This window comes from Magnolia sinica, chromosome 5 (genome assembly GCF_029962835.1).
Source record: "Magnolia sinica isolate HGM2019 chromosome 5, MsV1, whole genome shotgun sequence".
NCBI lineage: Eukaryota > Viridiplantae > Streptophyta > Magnoliopsida > Magnoliales > Magnoliaceae > Magnolia > Magnolia sinica.
In genome coordinates, this window is record NC_080577.1 from 63,894,900 (window position 1) to 63,910,119 (window position 15,220).

The 15,220-nt window shown below is 42.2% G+C and overlaps 1 non-coding gene across 1 annotated transcript; it reads left to right on the forward strand.

Annotated features, from left to right (window-relative positions):
* Positions 1 to 3,452: 3,452 nt before the first annotated feature.
* Positions 3,453 to 3,559, forward strand: LOC131247665 (small nucleolar RNA R71). The gene has a single exon (XR_009171940.1). It is a non-coding gene; the product is annotated as a small nucleolar RNA R71 (small nucleolar RNA).
* The last annotated feature ends 11,661 nt before the right edge of the window (positions 3,560 to 15,220 follow it).

Below are 15,220 nucleotides of genomic sequence, written 5' to 3' on the forward strand. Positions count from 1 at the left end.
AGTTCAAAGTATTAATCCACAAATTAGAACAATTATAAACATTGAGTTCATAGTGAAATCCGGACTCATCACAATTAAAGGTTCAGTTCTTAATTTTCATGATATCATTGATAATCAAAAGAGCATTCAGGACAACTAAAACCTAAACCAAAACTTGTCTTACAGTTCATCTTTTCTTTCTTCCAACTTTTGATTTTTCCATTGATGGCTTTCACTCTATGTCAACCTTTTTAAAGATCTTCAATAGGTAGCCGTTTTCGATGACAACTATTTTTTTTAGCTGGGTATTTATTTATTATTTTCTTTTCAATTCTTCTTATTGAACATGATGGACAAATTCCCCAGGTTAGTTCCTTCCATGCTTAATAATCACCATGTTAACAATTCAATGTTGACTGAAGCTTTAATGTGAAAGCTAGATGTGACATGTGAAATCATGACTCAATCAATGTTTAAAACTTCTAATCATGGATTAATAATTCGAACTTAATTGTGAAATCTAACAAGTAACTGAATCCAAGAGTCATAAATCACCAATATTAAGTATCTTATACTTCTAAATCATGGATGAACTTGAAAATCACTCGAATTTACAAAATTTTCACAATTTTTGCTCAAAGACTAAGAAAACACTGATTAGCTAGCCTAATCCACACCCCCAACCTAAAATCTACATTATCCTCAATGTAAAAGATATAAGCATGCAATGCACATGAGACAATGAAAGTAAAGGAGAAGTGATGGAAAGGTAGTACCTAATGAAGGAATTTTGAAGCTTTTTCTAAAGAATCTCAGCGTAAAGGTGGGTTAGCACAAAAATTTAACAACCGAAAAGCAAACTATCCTTAGCAAACAGAAAGCAAATTATCCTAAAAGAGCAGAAGCAAACTATCCTAATCCTAAATTCTATGAAAGCAATAACTTCTAATCCTCAAATGTGAAAGCACGGGAAATCTACTCAGTCATGTATCCAGGTTCTTCCTTCAGCCAGTATCTTGATAAGTTTCTCAGAAGGTGTCTCAACAAGATCATCCAAAATCCATTTTTGCAGTAGACTTGGATGTCCTGGAGTATGAATTTCCAGAGAAATTGATGGACCTTAGCATAAAGTTTCCTTTTAATCTCATGAAGTGTCCAAAGTTTATACGATTCACCTGTGGCAGAAAGAGTTTCAAGGTTAATACACCATGATGAATCAGAGACTACAAGTAGATGGAATTCAGAAAAAATCTTAGTAGGTAGTGTAGTCTCAACACACTCCAAAGTTTTAGTCTTTAGTTCAATTTTCAGCTCCTCCTTTAATGGTAAACATTCAGGATCTAAGGGAGGAGGTTCTTTAGAATAAGGGTTCTCTCGGTCAGTAACAACTACTGAGGTATTGCCTTGTCAGGCATCCACTATGTCTTATACCATGGGATCGTTTGAATCCACAAAGTGCACCGGGTAATTTTCTAAAGAGGTGAAACATTCAGTTGAAAGGAGTTCATTCACCACATCGAGATCTGTGGTGATATGCCCAATAACTCCTTTATCTTTTTTAGAGTAAAAATGAGCATACTCTCTTGTATTTCTCAAGGTGGGATGAAATCACTACCGGGTATGTCTCTTCTTGACCTAAGTAAACCTGTTCAAGATCAGTGGGCAAAGGTTTTAGGCCAAGCTTTGGTGTCTTGAAGCTAGACGGTAGAGGCACTACATCAGTTTGGGGCAATTTTTCAAATTGTGGCCTCCACCGGTTAACTTCAAGTACCGGCACATCATCAAGCATGGCACCCATCTCCCAATCACATTATCATCTAAATCATGGGAGTGGGTCAAGCACGTCTCTAGAGGGTCAGAGGATAAGGTCAGAAGTGCTCTATCTTCCACGAAAGAATCAATCATGTTAATATCATGGAAATCGTCTTCATCTTCTAACTGTTTGCCTGTGTTGAAAAAAATATTAAACTCCAATGTCATATTCCCGAAAGACATACTCATGACTCCACTCCTCCAATTAATGATTGCGTTTGAAGTGACAAGGAATGGGTGACCAAGAATGGTGAAAATTTGACTTGTGCCCATATTCAAGATGATAAAATCAACCGAGTAATAGAATCTGCCAACCTGGACTAACACATCCTTGATTATCCCTCTCGGTACACGAACTGAGCAGTCGATAAGTTGTAAAGTAGTTCGGGTGGGTTTCAATTCACCCAAACTTAGTTATTTATAGATCGAATTAGGAATCAGATTTACACTCACTCCTAAGTTAAGAAGTGCGTGTTCAATCCTGTAGTTCCCAATTACACAAGCGACGGTTGGGCTACCAAGATCTTTGTATTTTTGTGGCACATCTTGCTTTAGGATGGCACTAACCTTTTCAGTTAAGAAGATTTTCTTTTGAATATTTTGCCATCTTTTGGTGGTAAACAAGTCTTTCAAAAATTTGGCATCTGAAGGTATTGTTTAACCGCATTCAGTAAAGGAATATTGACCTTCACTTGTTTCAATACCTCTAGAATGTCTTAAGAGTTAGAAAGAGGTTTTGGTGCAACCAACCGTTGGGAGAATGGGGCAATCGGTTTGCCTTTAAGTTCCGGTTCCAATTCTTATGGGGCAGTGCTAAGTCTATCATTGTTATCCTCTTCTGGGTCCTTAAGCTTTTTAACCCTTACCAGAATAGATTTGTCAATTATCTTCCCACTCTTAAGAGTGGTGATAGACTTAATTTGCTCCATTTGATTTGAAGAGCATGGATCACTTATTTTGAATTATGGTTTAGGATTGGGGAAAGGTTGGGCTGGAAAAATCCCTTTTCCCCTAATTGAATTTTTTGTCTCATGCCCTTATATGGCCTTTGAAAGTTCTTGAAGGGCTTGCAATATACCCTGAGTGTTAAGCTCTTAGTTTCAAATATGTTTCCAGACCAGATCCTCTTGAGGTCTCCCTTGGTTTGGAATTTGATTGAAGAAACCTTGAGGAGTAACAATTTGTCCATTCCTCGAACTGGAGTTATATGTATTTGAGGTGGGTCCACTGAAAGGTCTTTAGTAGTTGTTCACGGCATTTGATTACTCATTCAGAATTTCTTGAAAACCAGGTATTATTGGACAATTTTTGGTTGTATGTATGTTACAAGCATAAATACCGCAAATAACTTCCTTAGCCTTATGCTTCTTAAGTTACATGGCCTCGAGTAGTTTCCTTGTGAGACTAGCTACTTTAGCATTTATGTCATCTTCCTCCTTTAAAATATACATTCCTCCCCTTTCATTTGATTGAGTAGGCTTAGAAATGGGGGTTTTGGGGAGATGTCCCATGATTGTGCGTTTTCAGCAAGTCTGTCTAGATAGTCCCACACATCATCGACATCTTTGTTCATGAATTCCTCATTGCACATCGTCTCGACCAATTGGCTCATGGAAGATGTTAGTCCATCATAGAAGAAATTTGTGATGCACCATGTTTCAAAACCATGTTGTGGGCATGAACTGACAAGATCCTTGAATCGCTCCCAACATTGGAAGAATGTTTCATCTTCCTTTTGGGCAAAGTTCATGATTGACTTTCTGAGGGTGTTCGTTTTATGGTATGGGAAATTTTTCTTGATGAACTCCCTTGTCATGTCGTTCCATCTACCAATCGATCGTGGGGGTAGTGAGTGCAACAAAGCCTTTTCTTTTAAGGAGAAGGGAAAGAGTTTCAGTCTGATCGTGTCCTCAGACAAATTAGAAAAGTATAAAGTGGCTATTATCTCATCAAACTCTTTTAAGTGTAGATATGGATTTTCAGATTCAAGTCAATGGAATTTTGGAAGGAGTTGGATCACTCCCAGCTTAATATTCATATTTCCTGCATTCTCTAGAAAAACCATGCATGAAAGTGTGCTCACCCCCTTCGGTTGTAAATAATCTCATAAAATACGAGGCGGGGGTGCTTGATGCACCTCATTCTCATCCTAGACTTCCTCAACCCTAGGTTGAGGTTGTCTCCCGGTTGATTGGCAGTCATAACCTCAATTAACTCTGAGGATCTCGAGTGGTGTCTAATCCTGTGATGGATAGATAACCCCTCAACCAATCCTCCTTCACACAAAAGACGTTGAGTGTTATCACGGACCCACTTGGGCATGAAACACTCTTAGCCCTCAATTTTAGATTCTAACCTAAACCTAAAAAAGGAAAGAAGAAGGAAATAGAAATCTAAAAATAAAAAGATAGAGGGAATTAGAAAGAAGTTACCAAATTAGAAGTTTCTAAATTAAGATCCTGCAAAACAAAACAAAACAAGTCAGTTTCTAAAAACAGAAATTCTGAAATTAGAAAGTAGTTTCTAAAAAATAGAAAAAGAAAATTTATGAACCTAGAATTAGAAAGCTAAGTTAGTTTCTAAAATAAAACAAAAAAAAACCTAACGAAAAAATAGAAAATAAACAAACCCTAATCTTAACCTAATTCTAAAACTAGCTGATCTCAGAAAAATGCAACCGTTAATCCCCGGCAACGATGCCAAAAACTTGTTCATAACCCCAAGTGTAGGGTCACGATATAGTAATAATCTCGGTGAGACCGAGGTCGAATCCACAGAGACTGAACTTGTGTGTCTTCTGAAAGTAACTAGAACTAGAAGTAGAAGAAGATGAAAACCTAAATCTGGAATATTTTGAGAGAGTGATTTTGAATAAGGTAATTAAAACTAGTGAATTTAAAGGTGGGAACTAGGATGCCAAGGATCCACTTGTAGCAATTAGGAAGTTACCTTGCATGATTCAAGGACACAACTGGAATCAGAGTCCTATCTTATCCAGTTGGTAAGAAGAGATTTGTCAGATCTCTGAACTTCTCATGGATCTAATCATCAATGGATGAAAGTTGTGAAGATTTAGAAGTGATTCCGTCACCTAACCATGCCCAGGAGACAAGGCAAACAACAAGATTTACCAATCCCACAACCAATCATAAGAGAATTGTGAAAATTAGGAAGGATTCTGTCACCCTACCATGCCCAAGGGACGATGGTGAACAACGGGACTTATTAATTTCACAATCTCAATTCAGGAAAAGAAGATATCTCAAGCCATCGCAGATCTATTATAATTTGTCACAACAAACCATTAAAAACTAAAAATATTCATTCATAATCAAACTAGAATCTAAGAGAATTCAACAAAACATGAATCAAAACAAAGCAAACATCCCAATCATGCTACAAGCTTCACCTCTTAGCCCTAGCTAAGAAGTTTAGCCAACCATTGACATGATTATACTAAGAACTCTTAAACAAAACAAAAAGAGCAACTATAGGGAAAAAGAAGAACTTTCAGACCGTAGCTCCACTCTTTTGCTCCACTTCTCAAACCCTAGAAGATGCCTAGGAACATCCTAGGGACCCCTATTTATAGTTTTGTAACTCGAACTTTCGCACTGAGCTGTAAAATTCTGAAAACTGCTTTAAATTTCTGCACTTTGCGTGTTGTCTACGTAACCCAGGACTGGTCGAGGACATCCCTCGACTGGTCGAGGGTCACCTTCGACTAGTCGAGGGTTTCCTTCAACGGGTCAAGGATGACTTGATTTTAGATGATTTTGCAGCTGGAGTTCGAGTCGAGGAATCCTCGACTGGTCGAGCAGGGCCAGGACTAGTCGAGAAGGAGCTAGGACTAGTCGAGGATTACACAAATTCACTTCAAAACTTCGATTCTCTTCATTCTTAACTTGGTTTTCTTGAATCTTTGGCATGTAAATTCTTCTTTCTTAGTCTTCTAAGATCCAATCTTTGGCATGGTGATTCTTAAGCGTTAAATCCATGCTTTTAGCATCCTTTTCAATCCAAGCTCTTAAATTCACCTTGCAACACAAACATGATTAAAATAGAAGATTAAGCATTATCATGTTCATAAAACTAAGTAATAAATGGGGTCTAATATGCAATAATTGACCCTCAACACCATGCCACCTCATGCCCCCCAAAGTCAACTAAGCACATACCCTCCATGTCACCTCTTCTAACAACACCACTCCTCTCTCATTTCACTCCATCCCATCTCATTTCTCTACCCAAATCCCAAGCAACTAAGAGAGAAAATCCTAAGGAGAGAAAAGAGCCCAAGATCTAGACCCACTTTCCTACCCCAAATCTCACCATCCAACCCTTCAATCTTCATCATCCTCAATTAAAGAGAAAGCGTAGGAGCTAAGGAGTCCAAGGAGCTAAGAAGAAGGACCATAGGTGGGTGTTCATAGGATTAAATTGTGATTTTTGATGATGGGCCAAGTGGGGCCTACTGATTAATGGTATGGATCTCATTTTGGACCCAAGGTGTGGCCAATGGCCCACCATGATTCATTGTATAATCCATGATGGGGCCATTCTCCATGGACCCCACCATGATGTTTATTTGATGATCAACATGTAGAGGGCCATCTTGACCCTTGATTTTATGGTGGGGATCGTATCCCCACCTTGATTTGCTGTTTTGAGGGCCCACATGTTTTAAGACCCATCTTGATGTATGTAATATGGCTCAAGGGAGCTCATAGTAGCGGAGCTCCCTCTCCTAAGCATTTCTCTCCCTCCATCCCTCTCTTTCCTGTTGATGGCCCACCTTGATGATGTATGTAACTTACCCACATCGTCCTGTTTGTGGGACGCCCCCACTGTCTAAACCGAGGCCCACCTCGCTGCCACGTCCAGTCGTCAGCGGCCCTCCTACCTGTCCATTTAGACGGGTCTGTTTGAAAGGAAATGCTAATATCTGCTTGATTTAAATAAAGGGGTGGCCCACTCACGTGGACCCCACCTTGATGTATGCGTTATGTCTCCACCAACCAGCAGCTGGGATGGTGGGATGCACCTGATTTATGTATTTTATCCACCGTCTAGTGTGGGATGGTGGGATCCACCTGACATATGTATTTTATCTGCACCGTCCAGTTGGGACGGTGGGACCCACTTGATGTATGTATTCTATCCACCGTCCAGCTGGGACTGTGGGACCCACTTGATGTGTTGTATCCCATCATCCACCCACTAGTATGTGTTGTATCCACACCGTCCATCAGTGGGGCAGCAAGCCCACCATGTATATGTGTCATATCCAGGCCGTTCGTCAATGGGGCGACTAGCAGGGCCCACCTGCTGTATATGAAGCCCACCAACTGTATGTGAGGTCCACTTGCTATTTGTGAGGCCCACCTGTTGTATGTAGGGCCCACTTGTTGTATATGAGGCCCATTGTGATGGTATGAGGCTCATTATGATTGTGTGAGGCCCATTGTGATTGTATGAGGCCCAACTATGATGTATAAGGCCCATTGCAATGTATGAGGCCCAACTATAATGTATAAGAGGCCCATTGTATGTGTGAGGCCCATTACGTGTGTGAGGCCCACCATGATGTGTGTGTAGTACACGCACTATCCATATAGTTCTAGAGATTTTAAAGGCCGAGGGCCGCGTTATAATTTCGATTCCAATCCCAAATGGACCGCACCTTAGGATAATGGTGGTTAAATGTCCAACGTTGTAAACCTCCCTAGGGCCCATTGTTAAGCCCATTTCCACCCTTAACCTAGTGGGCTAACCCAAACCATTGGGCCCCCACTTGTATTAGTGATACCTAGTGGGGTAACCCAAACCGTTGGGCCCCCACTTATGTTAGTAATACCCATTGGGCTAACCCAAACCGTTGGGCCCCTATTGACGATGGTGTATTCCACCATGCCTTGTAAGAATTATCTAAACCTTGGAGCCCACCTTGTGTATGGATCAGGTCCCATAGGAAGGCCCAGTTTATTGCACGATAAAGGGTGAGGAAGCACACTTGATTGTACATGGCTCACCCTCTCAACTCACCTTGTTGACTCACCCATGAGACCCATTCTTAATGTAATTATGATACCTAGGCTATCCACTATTTAGTACATCATCGCCCCTTGCCGTAGATGGAAGAATATATGGTATCAGATTTGGTATATCCACTGTATGGAGACTACCTTAATATATGGGTTAATCCACCATCCTTTTAGTGGACCCACCTTAGGGAACATGATATATTTCTGCCTTGAGGAGGTTGTGATAGTCTAACATGGACCATTCCATATAGACTTCAATATGTCTAGTGAGGCATATCATTTAGCTCCTACTCTTGTAAGTGACATACTGGTTAAGGCCGATCATTGCCTGCTATATCCGATAATCATGCTAATGTACTTAGTCTAATAGGACACACTGAGAATATGCTTAGTATTTCATCATGATACATGCCTATACGCATCATTTGTATGCCTGTTGTAAGGAATGATTGATCATAGCATTTTCCATTGGGCTGAGTTATTTAAGGAACTCCTTATGTGATGGAGTTGCCCCACACAATCGCGTGGTACGTGCAGGTTTGATGTATGACTGAATAGTATGACTCATGCATCTCGCATTTTGTAGGACAAGATCACTTGGTGCCCTAGCGACATCAGGGTCGTGGCCTCCACAGGCTTATCGTGAATGACCAGATTAGATACCAAAAATATTTGATTCTAGCATATGGGCACTTTGGATGTCTGTGGGTGAAAACACCTAAACCCTTATGGTACCAAAAGGTTACTCCAATGTCAAGACCGAGTGGATATATGAGCGCCCAAGTGTTGAATACTAGTAGGCTGCGTATCTCACTATGTCATGGTCGATTGGAAGGGGGTGTGGCCTTATCCGCCCGAGGATAGTGGCAAAGTTAGGCTGAATTTGACCAACTCATAAATGGTTCCGCTATCAACGAGCCGGGTAGATATTGGCAGACTACTGGTCAGGCGAGTTGTGAGGTCTTTTCCACTTACATGGTTGCGCACCTAGTTTGGGCGGCATCTGGTGTAGAGCATACTAGACTCTGGTGATATTCCAGAGATGAACTGTACTGATACATGTGGACTTGACAAGGACTGCCATGCATGCTTTGCATCTTGCATATGACATTTGGCTATGTAGGCCTTGCATCGCATAGCCTTGGTATGGATGATAGCATTCATGGATTTGCTAGCATTTTCGCTTACTCTAATATCGTATGCTTGGTACATACATTGCGCACACACGCACACACCCTTGAAGCTTCGTTGTAAGCTTATGCACGACCGTTACGTGCAGGTGATGCGAGGATGTAGCTGTGCTGAGGTAGGAGTGAGTGGCAATTTTCTTGGAGTTTTCATATACTTGTATTTCCCTTCAACATTGTATTCAAATAATTTATTATAGTGGATATGTGGTGATGTTGTTTTGTGACTTGGTTATGCTTGTGGTTATGCTCCATTACAAAAAAAAATTTATATACAGCAGCTGCCTTTTAGGATCCCAGGATCGAAACCTGGCATATAGGTGTCGAGAGCTGAGAATGGGGTACTACGGAGGCTGTTAACGCCAAATTCGGTGATCGAGAAATCTATGAGCCCAGTTTCTAAGTTTGGGGTGTGACATCTAGCGTATCCCAAGTTTATCCTAGCCCATTTAGACTCTATCCATATGAGTTTCATGTTCTCTTCATTATGATCTTTCACTCCAATGAGCATTCAAAGCTCCTATTAATGAAGAACATGAACCCGTGCCTTCTCTAAAGTACAAAAGCCAAACCAATAGGAAAACCTTTTATCTTTTGATACTCTAGAGCATCCATAGGTTGAATCCCTTAAGAAATCCACTCATTATCCTAGATAGGAGATTCAACCACATCTCATTACCTTGGTCACCTTTATAGGTACATCTTATACAAGGTTCTTGATCGTGAAGCCAAACCAAACAGGTAAATCCAAGCTACGCGATTGGGGGAGCACCGGGAAGCTGATTCAAGCATGAGAGTGCAAAGATCAAGCATCTCAAGACAAGCTACAAAAGAGAACTCTATCCGACAAGTAAGTGTCATAGTCAAGAGTTCAAAGTCTGGTCTCCTTCCTCGTGTAGGATTGAGGCTAAGAGTTTGCTATCAACAAACTTGTTTAGGTTCTTTGTGTGGGACCTTGGCCGGTGGGCCTAAACATAGGTGCCTTGTGTGGGACCTTGGCCGGTGGGCCTAAACATAGGTGCCTTATATGGGACCTTGGCCAGTGGGCCTAAACGGTAGGTGCTTAATGTAAGACCTTGGCCGATGGGCCTAAACGTGGATTCTTAGTGTAAGACCTTTGCTCTTGCGGAGAGCATAAATTAATGTCCATGGTGTAGGACTGTAAAAGTTATTGGTGAACCTGTTTAAAACCATTAATAGTGAAATCTGGTGCACTTTGGGATTGAGTGTGGATGGCGGGAGTGGAGTAGGCACGTAGCCGAACCACTATAAATGCTTATGCTTGGAATTGTCATTTGCACATCTGTTAAATCATGCTTATATATGTTTGAATGTTTTAACTTCTCATAGATGATTGAACGAATACTATGAATTGATAGAAAGCACATTCCATATATGTCACGCCCCAAACTCGGAAACCAAGCTTACAAAATTCTCGATTGCCGAATCCGGCGCCGACAGCCTCCGTAGTATCCCATTCTCGTCTCCTAGCGCCCATACGCTAGATTTCAATCCTAAGATCCTACAAGGAGGATTTTTAGTGTGAATTGTTTTTGTAAAGGAGCATAACCATAAGCATGACCAAGTTACAAACTATAACATCAACACCACATATTCACTAATATAAACATTTGAGTACAATGTTGAAAGGAAAATACATAAATAATAAAATCTCCAAAGTGATCTCCCACAAGCTCCTACCTCAAAGCTACTGCAAACGTCACCTACACGCAACAGTCATGCATAAGCTTATAGAGAGCTTAAAGGGTGGTGTAAGTGTGTGCACAAGATAAGTATCAAGCACACAAATATCAGCGTAAGCGAAATACTAGCGAGTTTATAAGTCATTCAATATCAGAGTATGCAATGCAGATCATCTATCCAATGCGGAGTCATAGTGAGCCAAATATCAGATGTCGAGGATGCAATACAATATGTAATTCTTGACGAGCCATGAATGCAATGTGGAGTCATAGTGAGCCAAATACCAGATGCCAAGGATGCAATACAATATACAATTCTGGCGAGTCCATAATACCATCAACCTTATTCGAGCTAGACGATACAAAAGCATAGTAAACCAAATGTGATGTGCTGAGGATGTAATGCAATATGTTGTACGAAAAAAATGACCAAGCTGGAGTGTGAAGTCGGGATGATAGTACGTAGTATCACAAGCTATGGGGTTCATCACAAGGGACTTCTATCCAAACTGGCCCATACCTGATTTGGATAGCTGGACACAACGTCATAAACTCCTGATCTCACTCAACCGAAATCATGGCCATTATGAGGGTACACATAATGATCTATTTGTGCACCACCAGCCCAAGTGGATAGTGAATGAATGAATGAATGAGTAAACAATGCTGAGTATGTAACTCCTGCTCAATAAGCCCACATATCAGTACCGTACATCTCTGGGATCATCACCGAGGTCTAGTACACTCTCGCCATCTTGCTGCCCCATCAAGCGCACAACTAGGTAAGTGGAAGAGACCTCACTATCCACCTACCAATATCGGCTGAGCTCACCGATAGCGGACCCATTCCTCAAGCTGGGTCAGACTCAGCTTAGCATTGCCTACTCCCTCGAGCGGGTAAGGTCACACCCCCTTCCAACTGACCACGACATAGTGGGAAGCATGACCTCCTAATATTTGGCACTCGACACTCTTGCATCCACTCGGTCTAGATGTTGGAGCACCCTTTGGTACCAAGAGGGTTTAGGGAATTCCACCTGGAGACATCTATAGCACCCCATGTAGAAAAAGATTTTCGTTATCCCATCTAGCTATCCACGATATGCTTGTGGAGGCTACGGCCCTTATATCGCTAGGGCGTACAGTAATCATGTCACACAAATGCGAGATGCATGAGTCATACCATCCAGTCATGCATCAAATCTGCGTGTACCGTGCACTCATGTGGGGCAACTCCGTCTCACAAGGAGTCCCATAATAAACCAACCCAATGGCATATGCTATGATCAATCATTCCTCATAACAAGCATACATATGATGCATATGGGCATGTATCATGATGTAATAAAGTACATATGCATGATTATCTGATAGGGCAGACAACAATAATCCATAATCAACCATCACCGGCATGCCCCTTCTACAACTATAAGAGTCCATGTGGTATGTCCTATGTTAGACTAACATTAACCTCCCAAAGCACTAATATATGATATATCCCAAGACGGGGTCCACTGGAAGGACGGCGAGTCTAACCCATACATTGAGATAGGCTCTACATAGTGGATATATTAAATCTAGTACCACATATTCTCCCATCTACGGCAAGAGGTGATGGTGTACTAGCGTCAAGGATAAGCCTCACACTTGTCCCAAAGAAGTAAATGGATGGTGTGGATGATATATACATGACGCCGAGGTCCTAGCAACTGGATACACGAATAAGATATGTCTCATGGGACAAGTCAAGTGGGTATACAACAAGTGGGCTTTCCTTTCCTATGGGGCCCAATATGAATAAAAGGCGGGCCTCAGTAAGGTCCATACATCTAAGACTATGTGTCCTTACAAATGGGTCGGTAGTTCACCCATCATCTAAGGGGGCCTTGGGTATAGACACTAAACTTTGGGTAGTCACATGTATCTAGGTGGCCCATATCTCCTATTTAAGGCCTAGTATAAATATAAGGTGGGCTCCAAGGTTTGGATAATTCCACAAAGTATGGTAGAAAGCACCATCATCAAATGGGGGCCCAATGGTTTGGGATAGCCTAATCAAGGGAAAGATGGGTATCACTAGCATCACTAGGGACCTAAGGGTTTGGGTTAGCCCGGTAGGGTGAGATGGGTATCATTAATGGGGTCTCAATGGATTGAGATATCCTAATAAGGGAAAGATGGGTATCACTAACATCAATGGGGCCTAAGGGTTTGGGTTAGCTCGATAGGGTGAGATGGGTATCATCAATGGGGTCCTAATGGATTGGGATAACCTAATAAGGGAAGGTGGGTAATATAATCAGCAATGGGTGCCCAACAGTTTGGGGTAAGCCCAATATGAGGAGATGAGAATGGGCCTAACAATGTGCCTTAGGGAGATCACAATGTGGACATTTAACCATCATTGCTCCCAAGGAGTGACCCGCATATAGCCTAACATATAGTGGGGCCCATGGCCTCACATAAGGGCCTCACATACAACATAATGGGCCTCACAAAAGAGCCCAATATACATCACAATGGGCCTCACACAAGGGTCTAATATACTTCTCAATGAGCCTCATCATACGAGCCTCATATACATCACATTGGCCTCATTATATGGGTCAATATACATCATAATAGGCCTCATCACATGGGCCAAATATACATTATAATGGGCCATAAGTACATCACCTTAAGGTGGACCCTGCGCATTTCAAATAAGCCACAAATACATCACATTGGGCCGCACTATGTGGGCCACACAAACATAATATTGGGCCACACAAACATCATATTAGGTCGCACTATGTGGGCTACACAAACATCATATTAGGCTGCACATATGGGCCACACAAACATCATATTGGGCTGCACTATGTGGGCCACACAAACATCATATTGGGCCACACATATGGGCCACACAAACATCATATTGGACCACATAAGTGGACGGTATAGATGAAACACGCACAGCATGGTGGGCCCACGTTCAGCCCATCTAGACGGACGGTGCTGATATACAACACATACTACAAGGTGGGCCCCACCTGTCTAGCAAACGGACGGGCGTGGATAAGACCCATACATCACGGTCGGCCCCACACCTGGACGGTGCGGATACAGAGCACATACATCAAGGTGGGCCCCACCCGTTGCCAAAATAGATGGACGACGTGGAGAACACATACGTTACAGGGGGTCCCGCGTCCAGCTGGACGGTGGAGGTCCCACACATGCAGGGTGGGTCCCACCGTCCAACAATGGATGGACGGTGTGGATGTAACATATGCCTCAAGATCAAACCCCACAGAACTTACTAACGTCAACTGCCGCAACAAGCTGCTGGCCATTCAGATGATGGACAGCTTAGATATAAAATATATGCATGAGGTGGGTCCACACATGTGGGACCCACCAGCTTTAGGAAAAAGCTGATATTTGTGTTTCCCTACAATCCAGACGGTCAGGGGTCTGGATGGTTCTGTTACTGCTGGATGGTCCTGATTTGCTGGGTCTGTCCAGCTCTAAGGACCTAAAATGATCAGGAAAACTGCATGGACGGTGTAGATATAAGGTACATAAATTAAGGTGGGGTCCACGCCAGCGTGAATCACCCATTAAAACAGGCTATATCCGTGTTTTTCCTGCAACAGCAGGGCCTAGCTGTCCAGCAGAAGGTGGCTTACCTACCTCAAAATTATCTGAAAAAAACTGGATGGACGGCGTTGATACAATACATCATGGTGGGGCCCACAGGTGAGGGTCCACACGGCTGGTTGATCAAGCCAAAATTTATGTTTTCCCTTCAAACAGGGACCACCCAATTAGGCAATAAGGTGGACAGCGAGGTGGCTGCCACTAATGGATGGTGTGGATCTAATCCCTTCATCAAGGTGGGCTGCAACAGGGAAAGAGAGAGAGAGAGAGAGAGAGAGAGAGAGAGAGAGAATCGTGTGATGGAGGGCTCCGTCACTATGAGCCCTCCTAGGATTACAATACATACATCAAGATGGGTCCTAAATAGGATCCATACCATCAATCGGTAGGCCTCGCTTGGTTCATCACAAAAATTGAAATCTAATCCTATAAAACACCCAACGATTGTTAATCTTCTAGGCTCCTTGGAATGCTAAGCTCCTTGGCTTCAACTTTGATGGAGGATGATGGAGATTGAAGGGCTAGGATGAGAGATGAGGGGGGTAGGAAGTGGGCCACACTTGGGTCTCTTAGAAGAGATTGGACGTCCACCCCTTGGTTGCTTGGGATGGTAGAGAGAATGGGAGGGAGAGAGGTTGTGATGGGATGAAAAGGGATGGTGTGTTGTAAGAAAGTAATGGGTTGTTGTAAGAAAGGGATGGGTGGAGAGAGAGAGAGAGAGAGAGAGAGAGAGAGAGTTAACTTTGGGGATGGTTTGGTATGGGTTTATTTAACTTGGTGAAGAGAGAGGTATGGGTGAGTGATGGGTTGTACTTGACTAGTACTTGATTGATTGATATGATGTTTGGGTAGA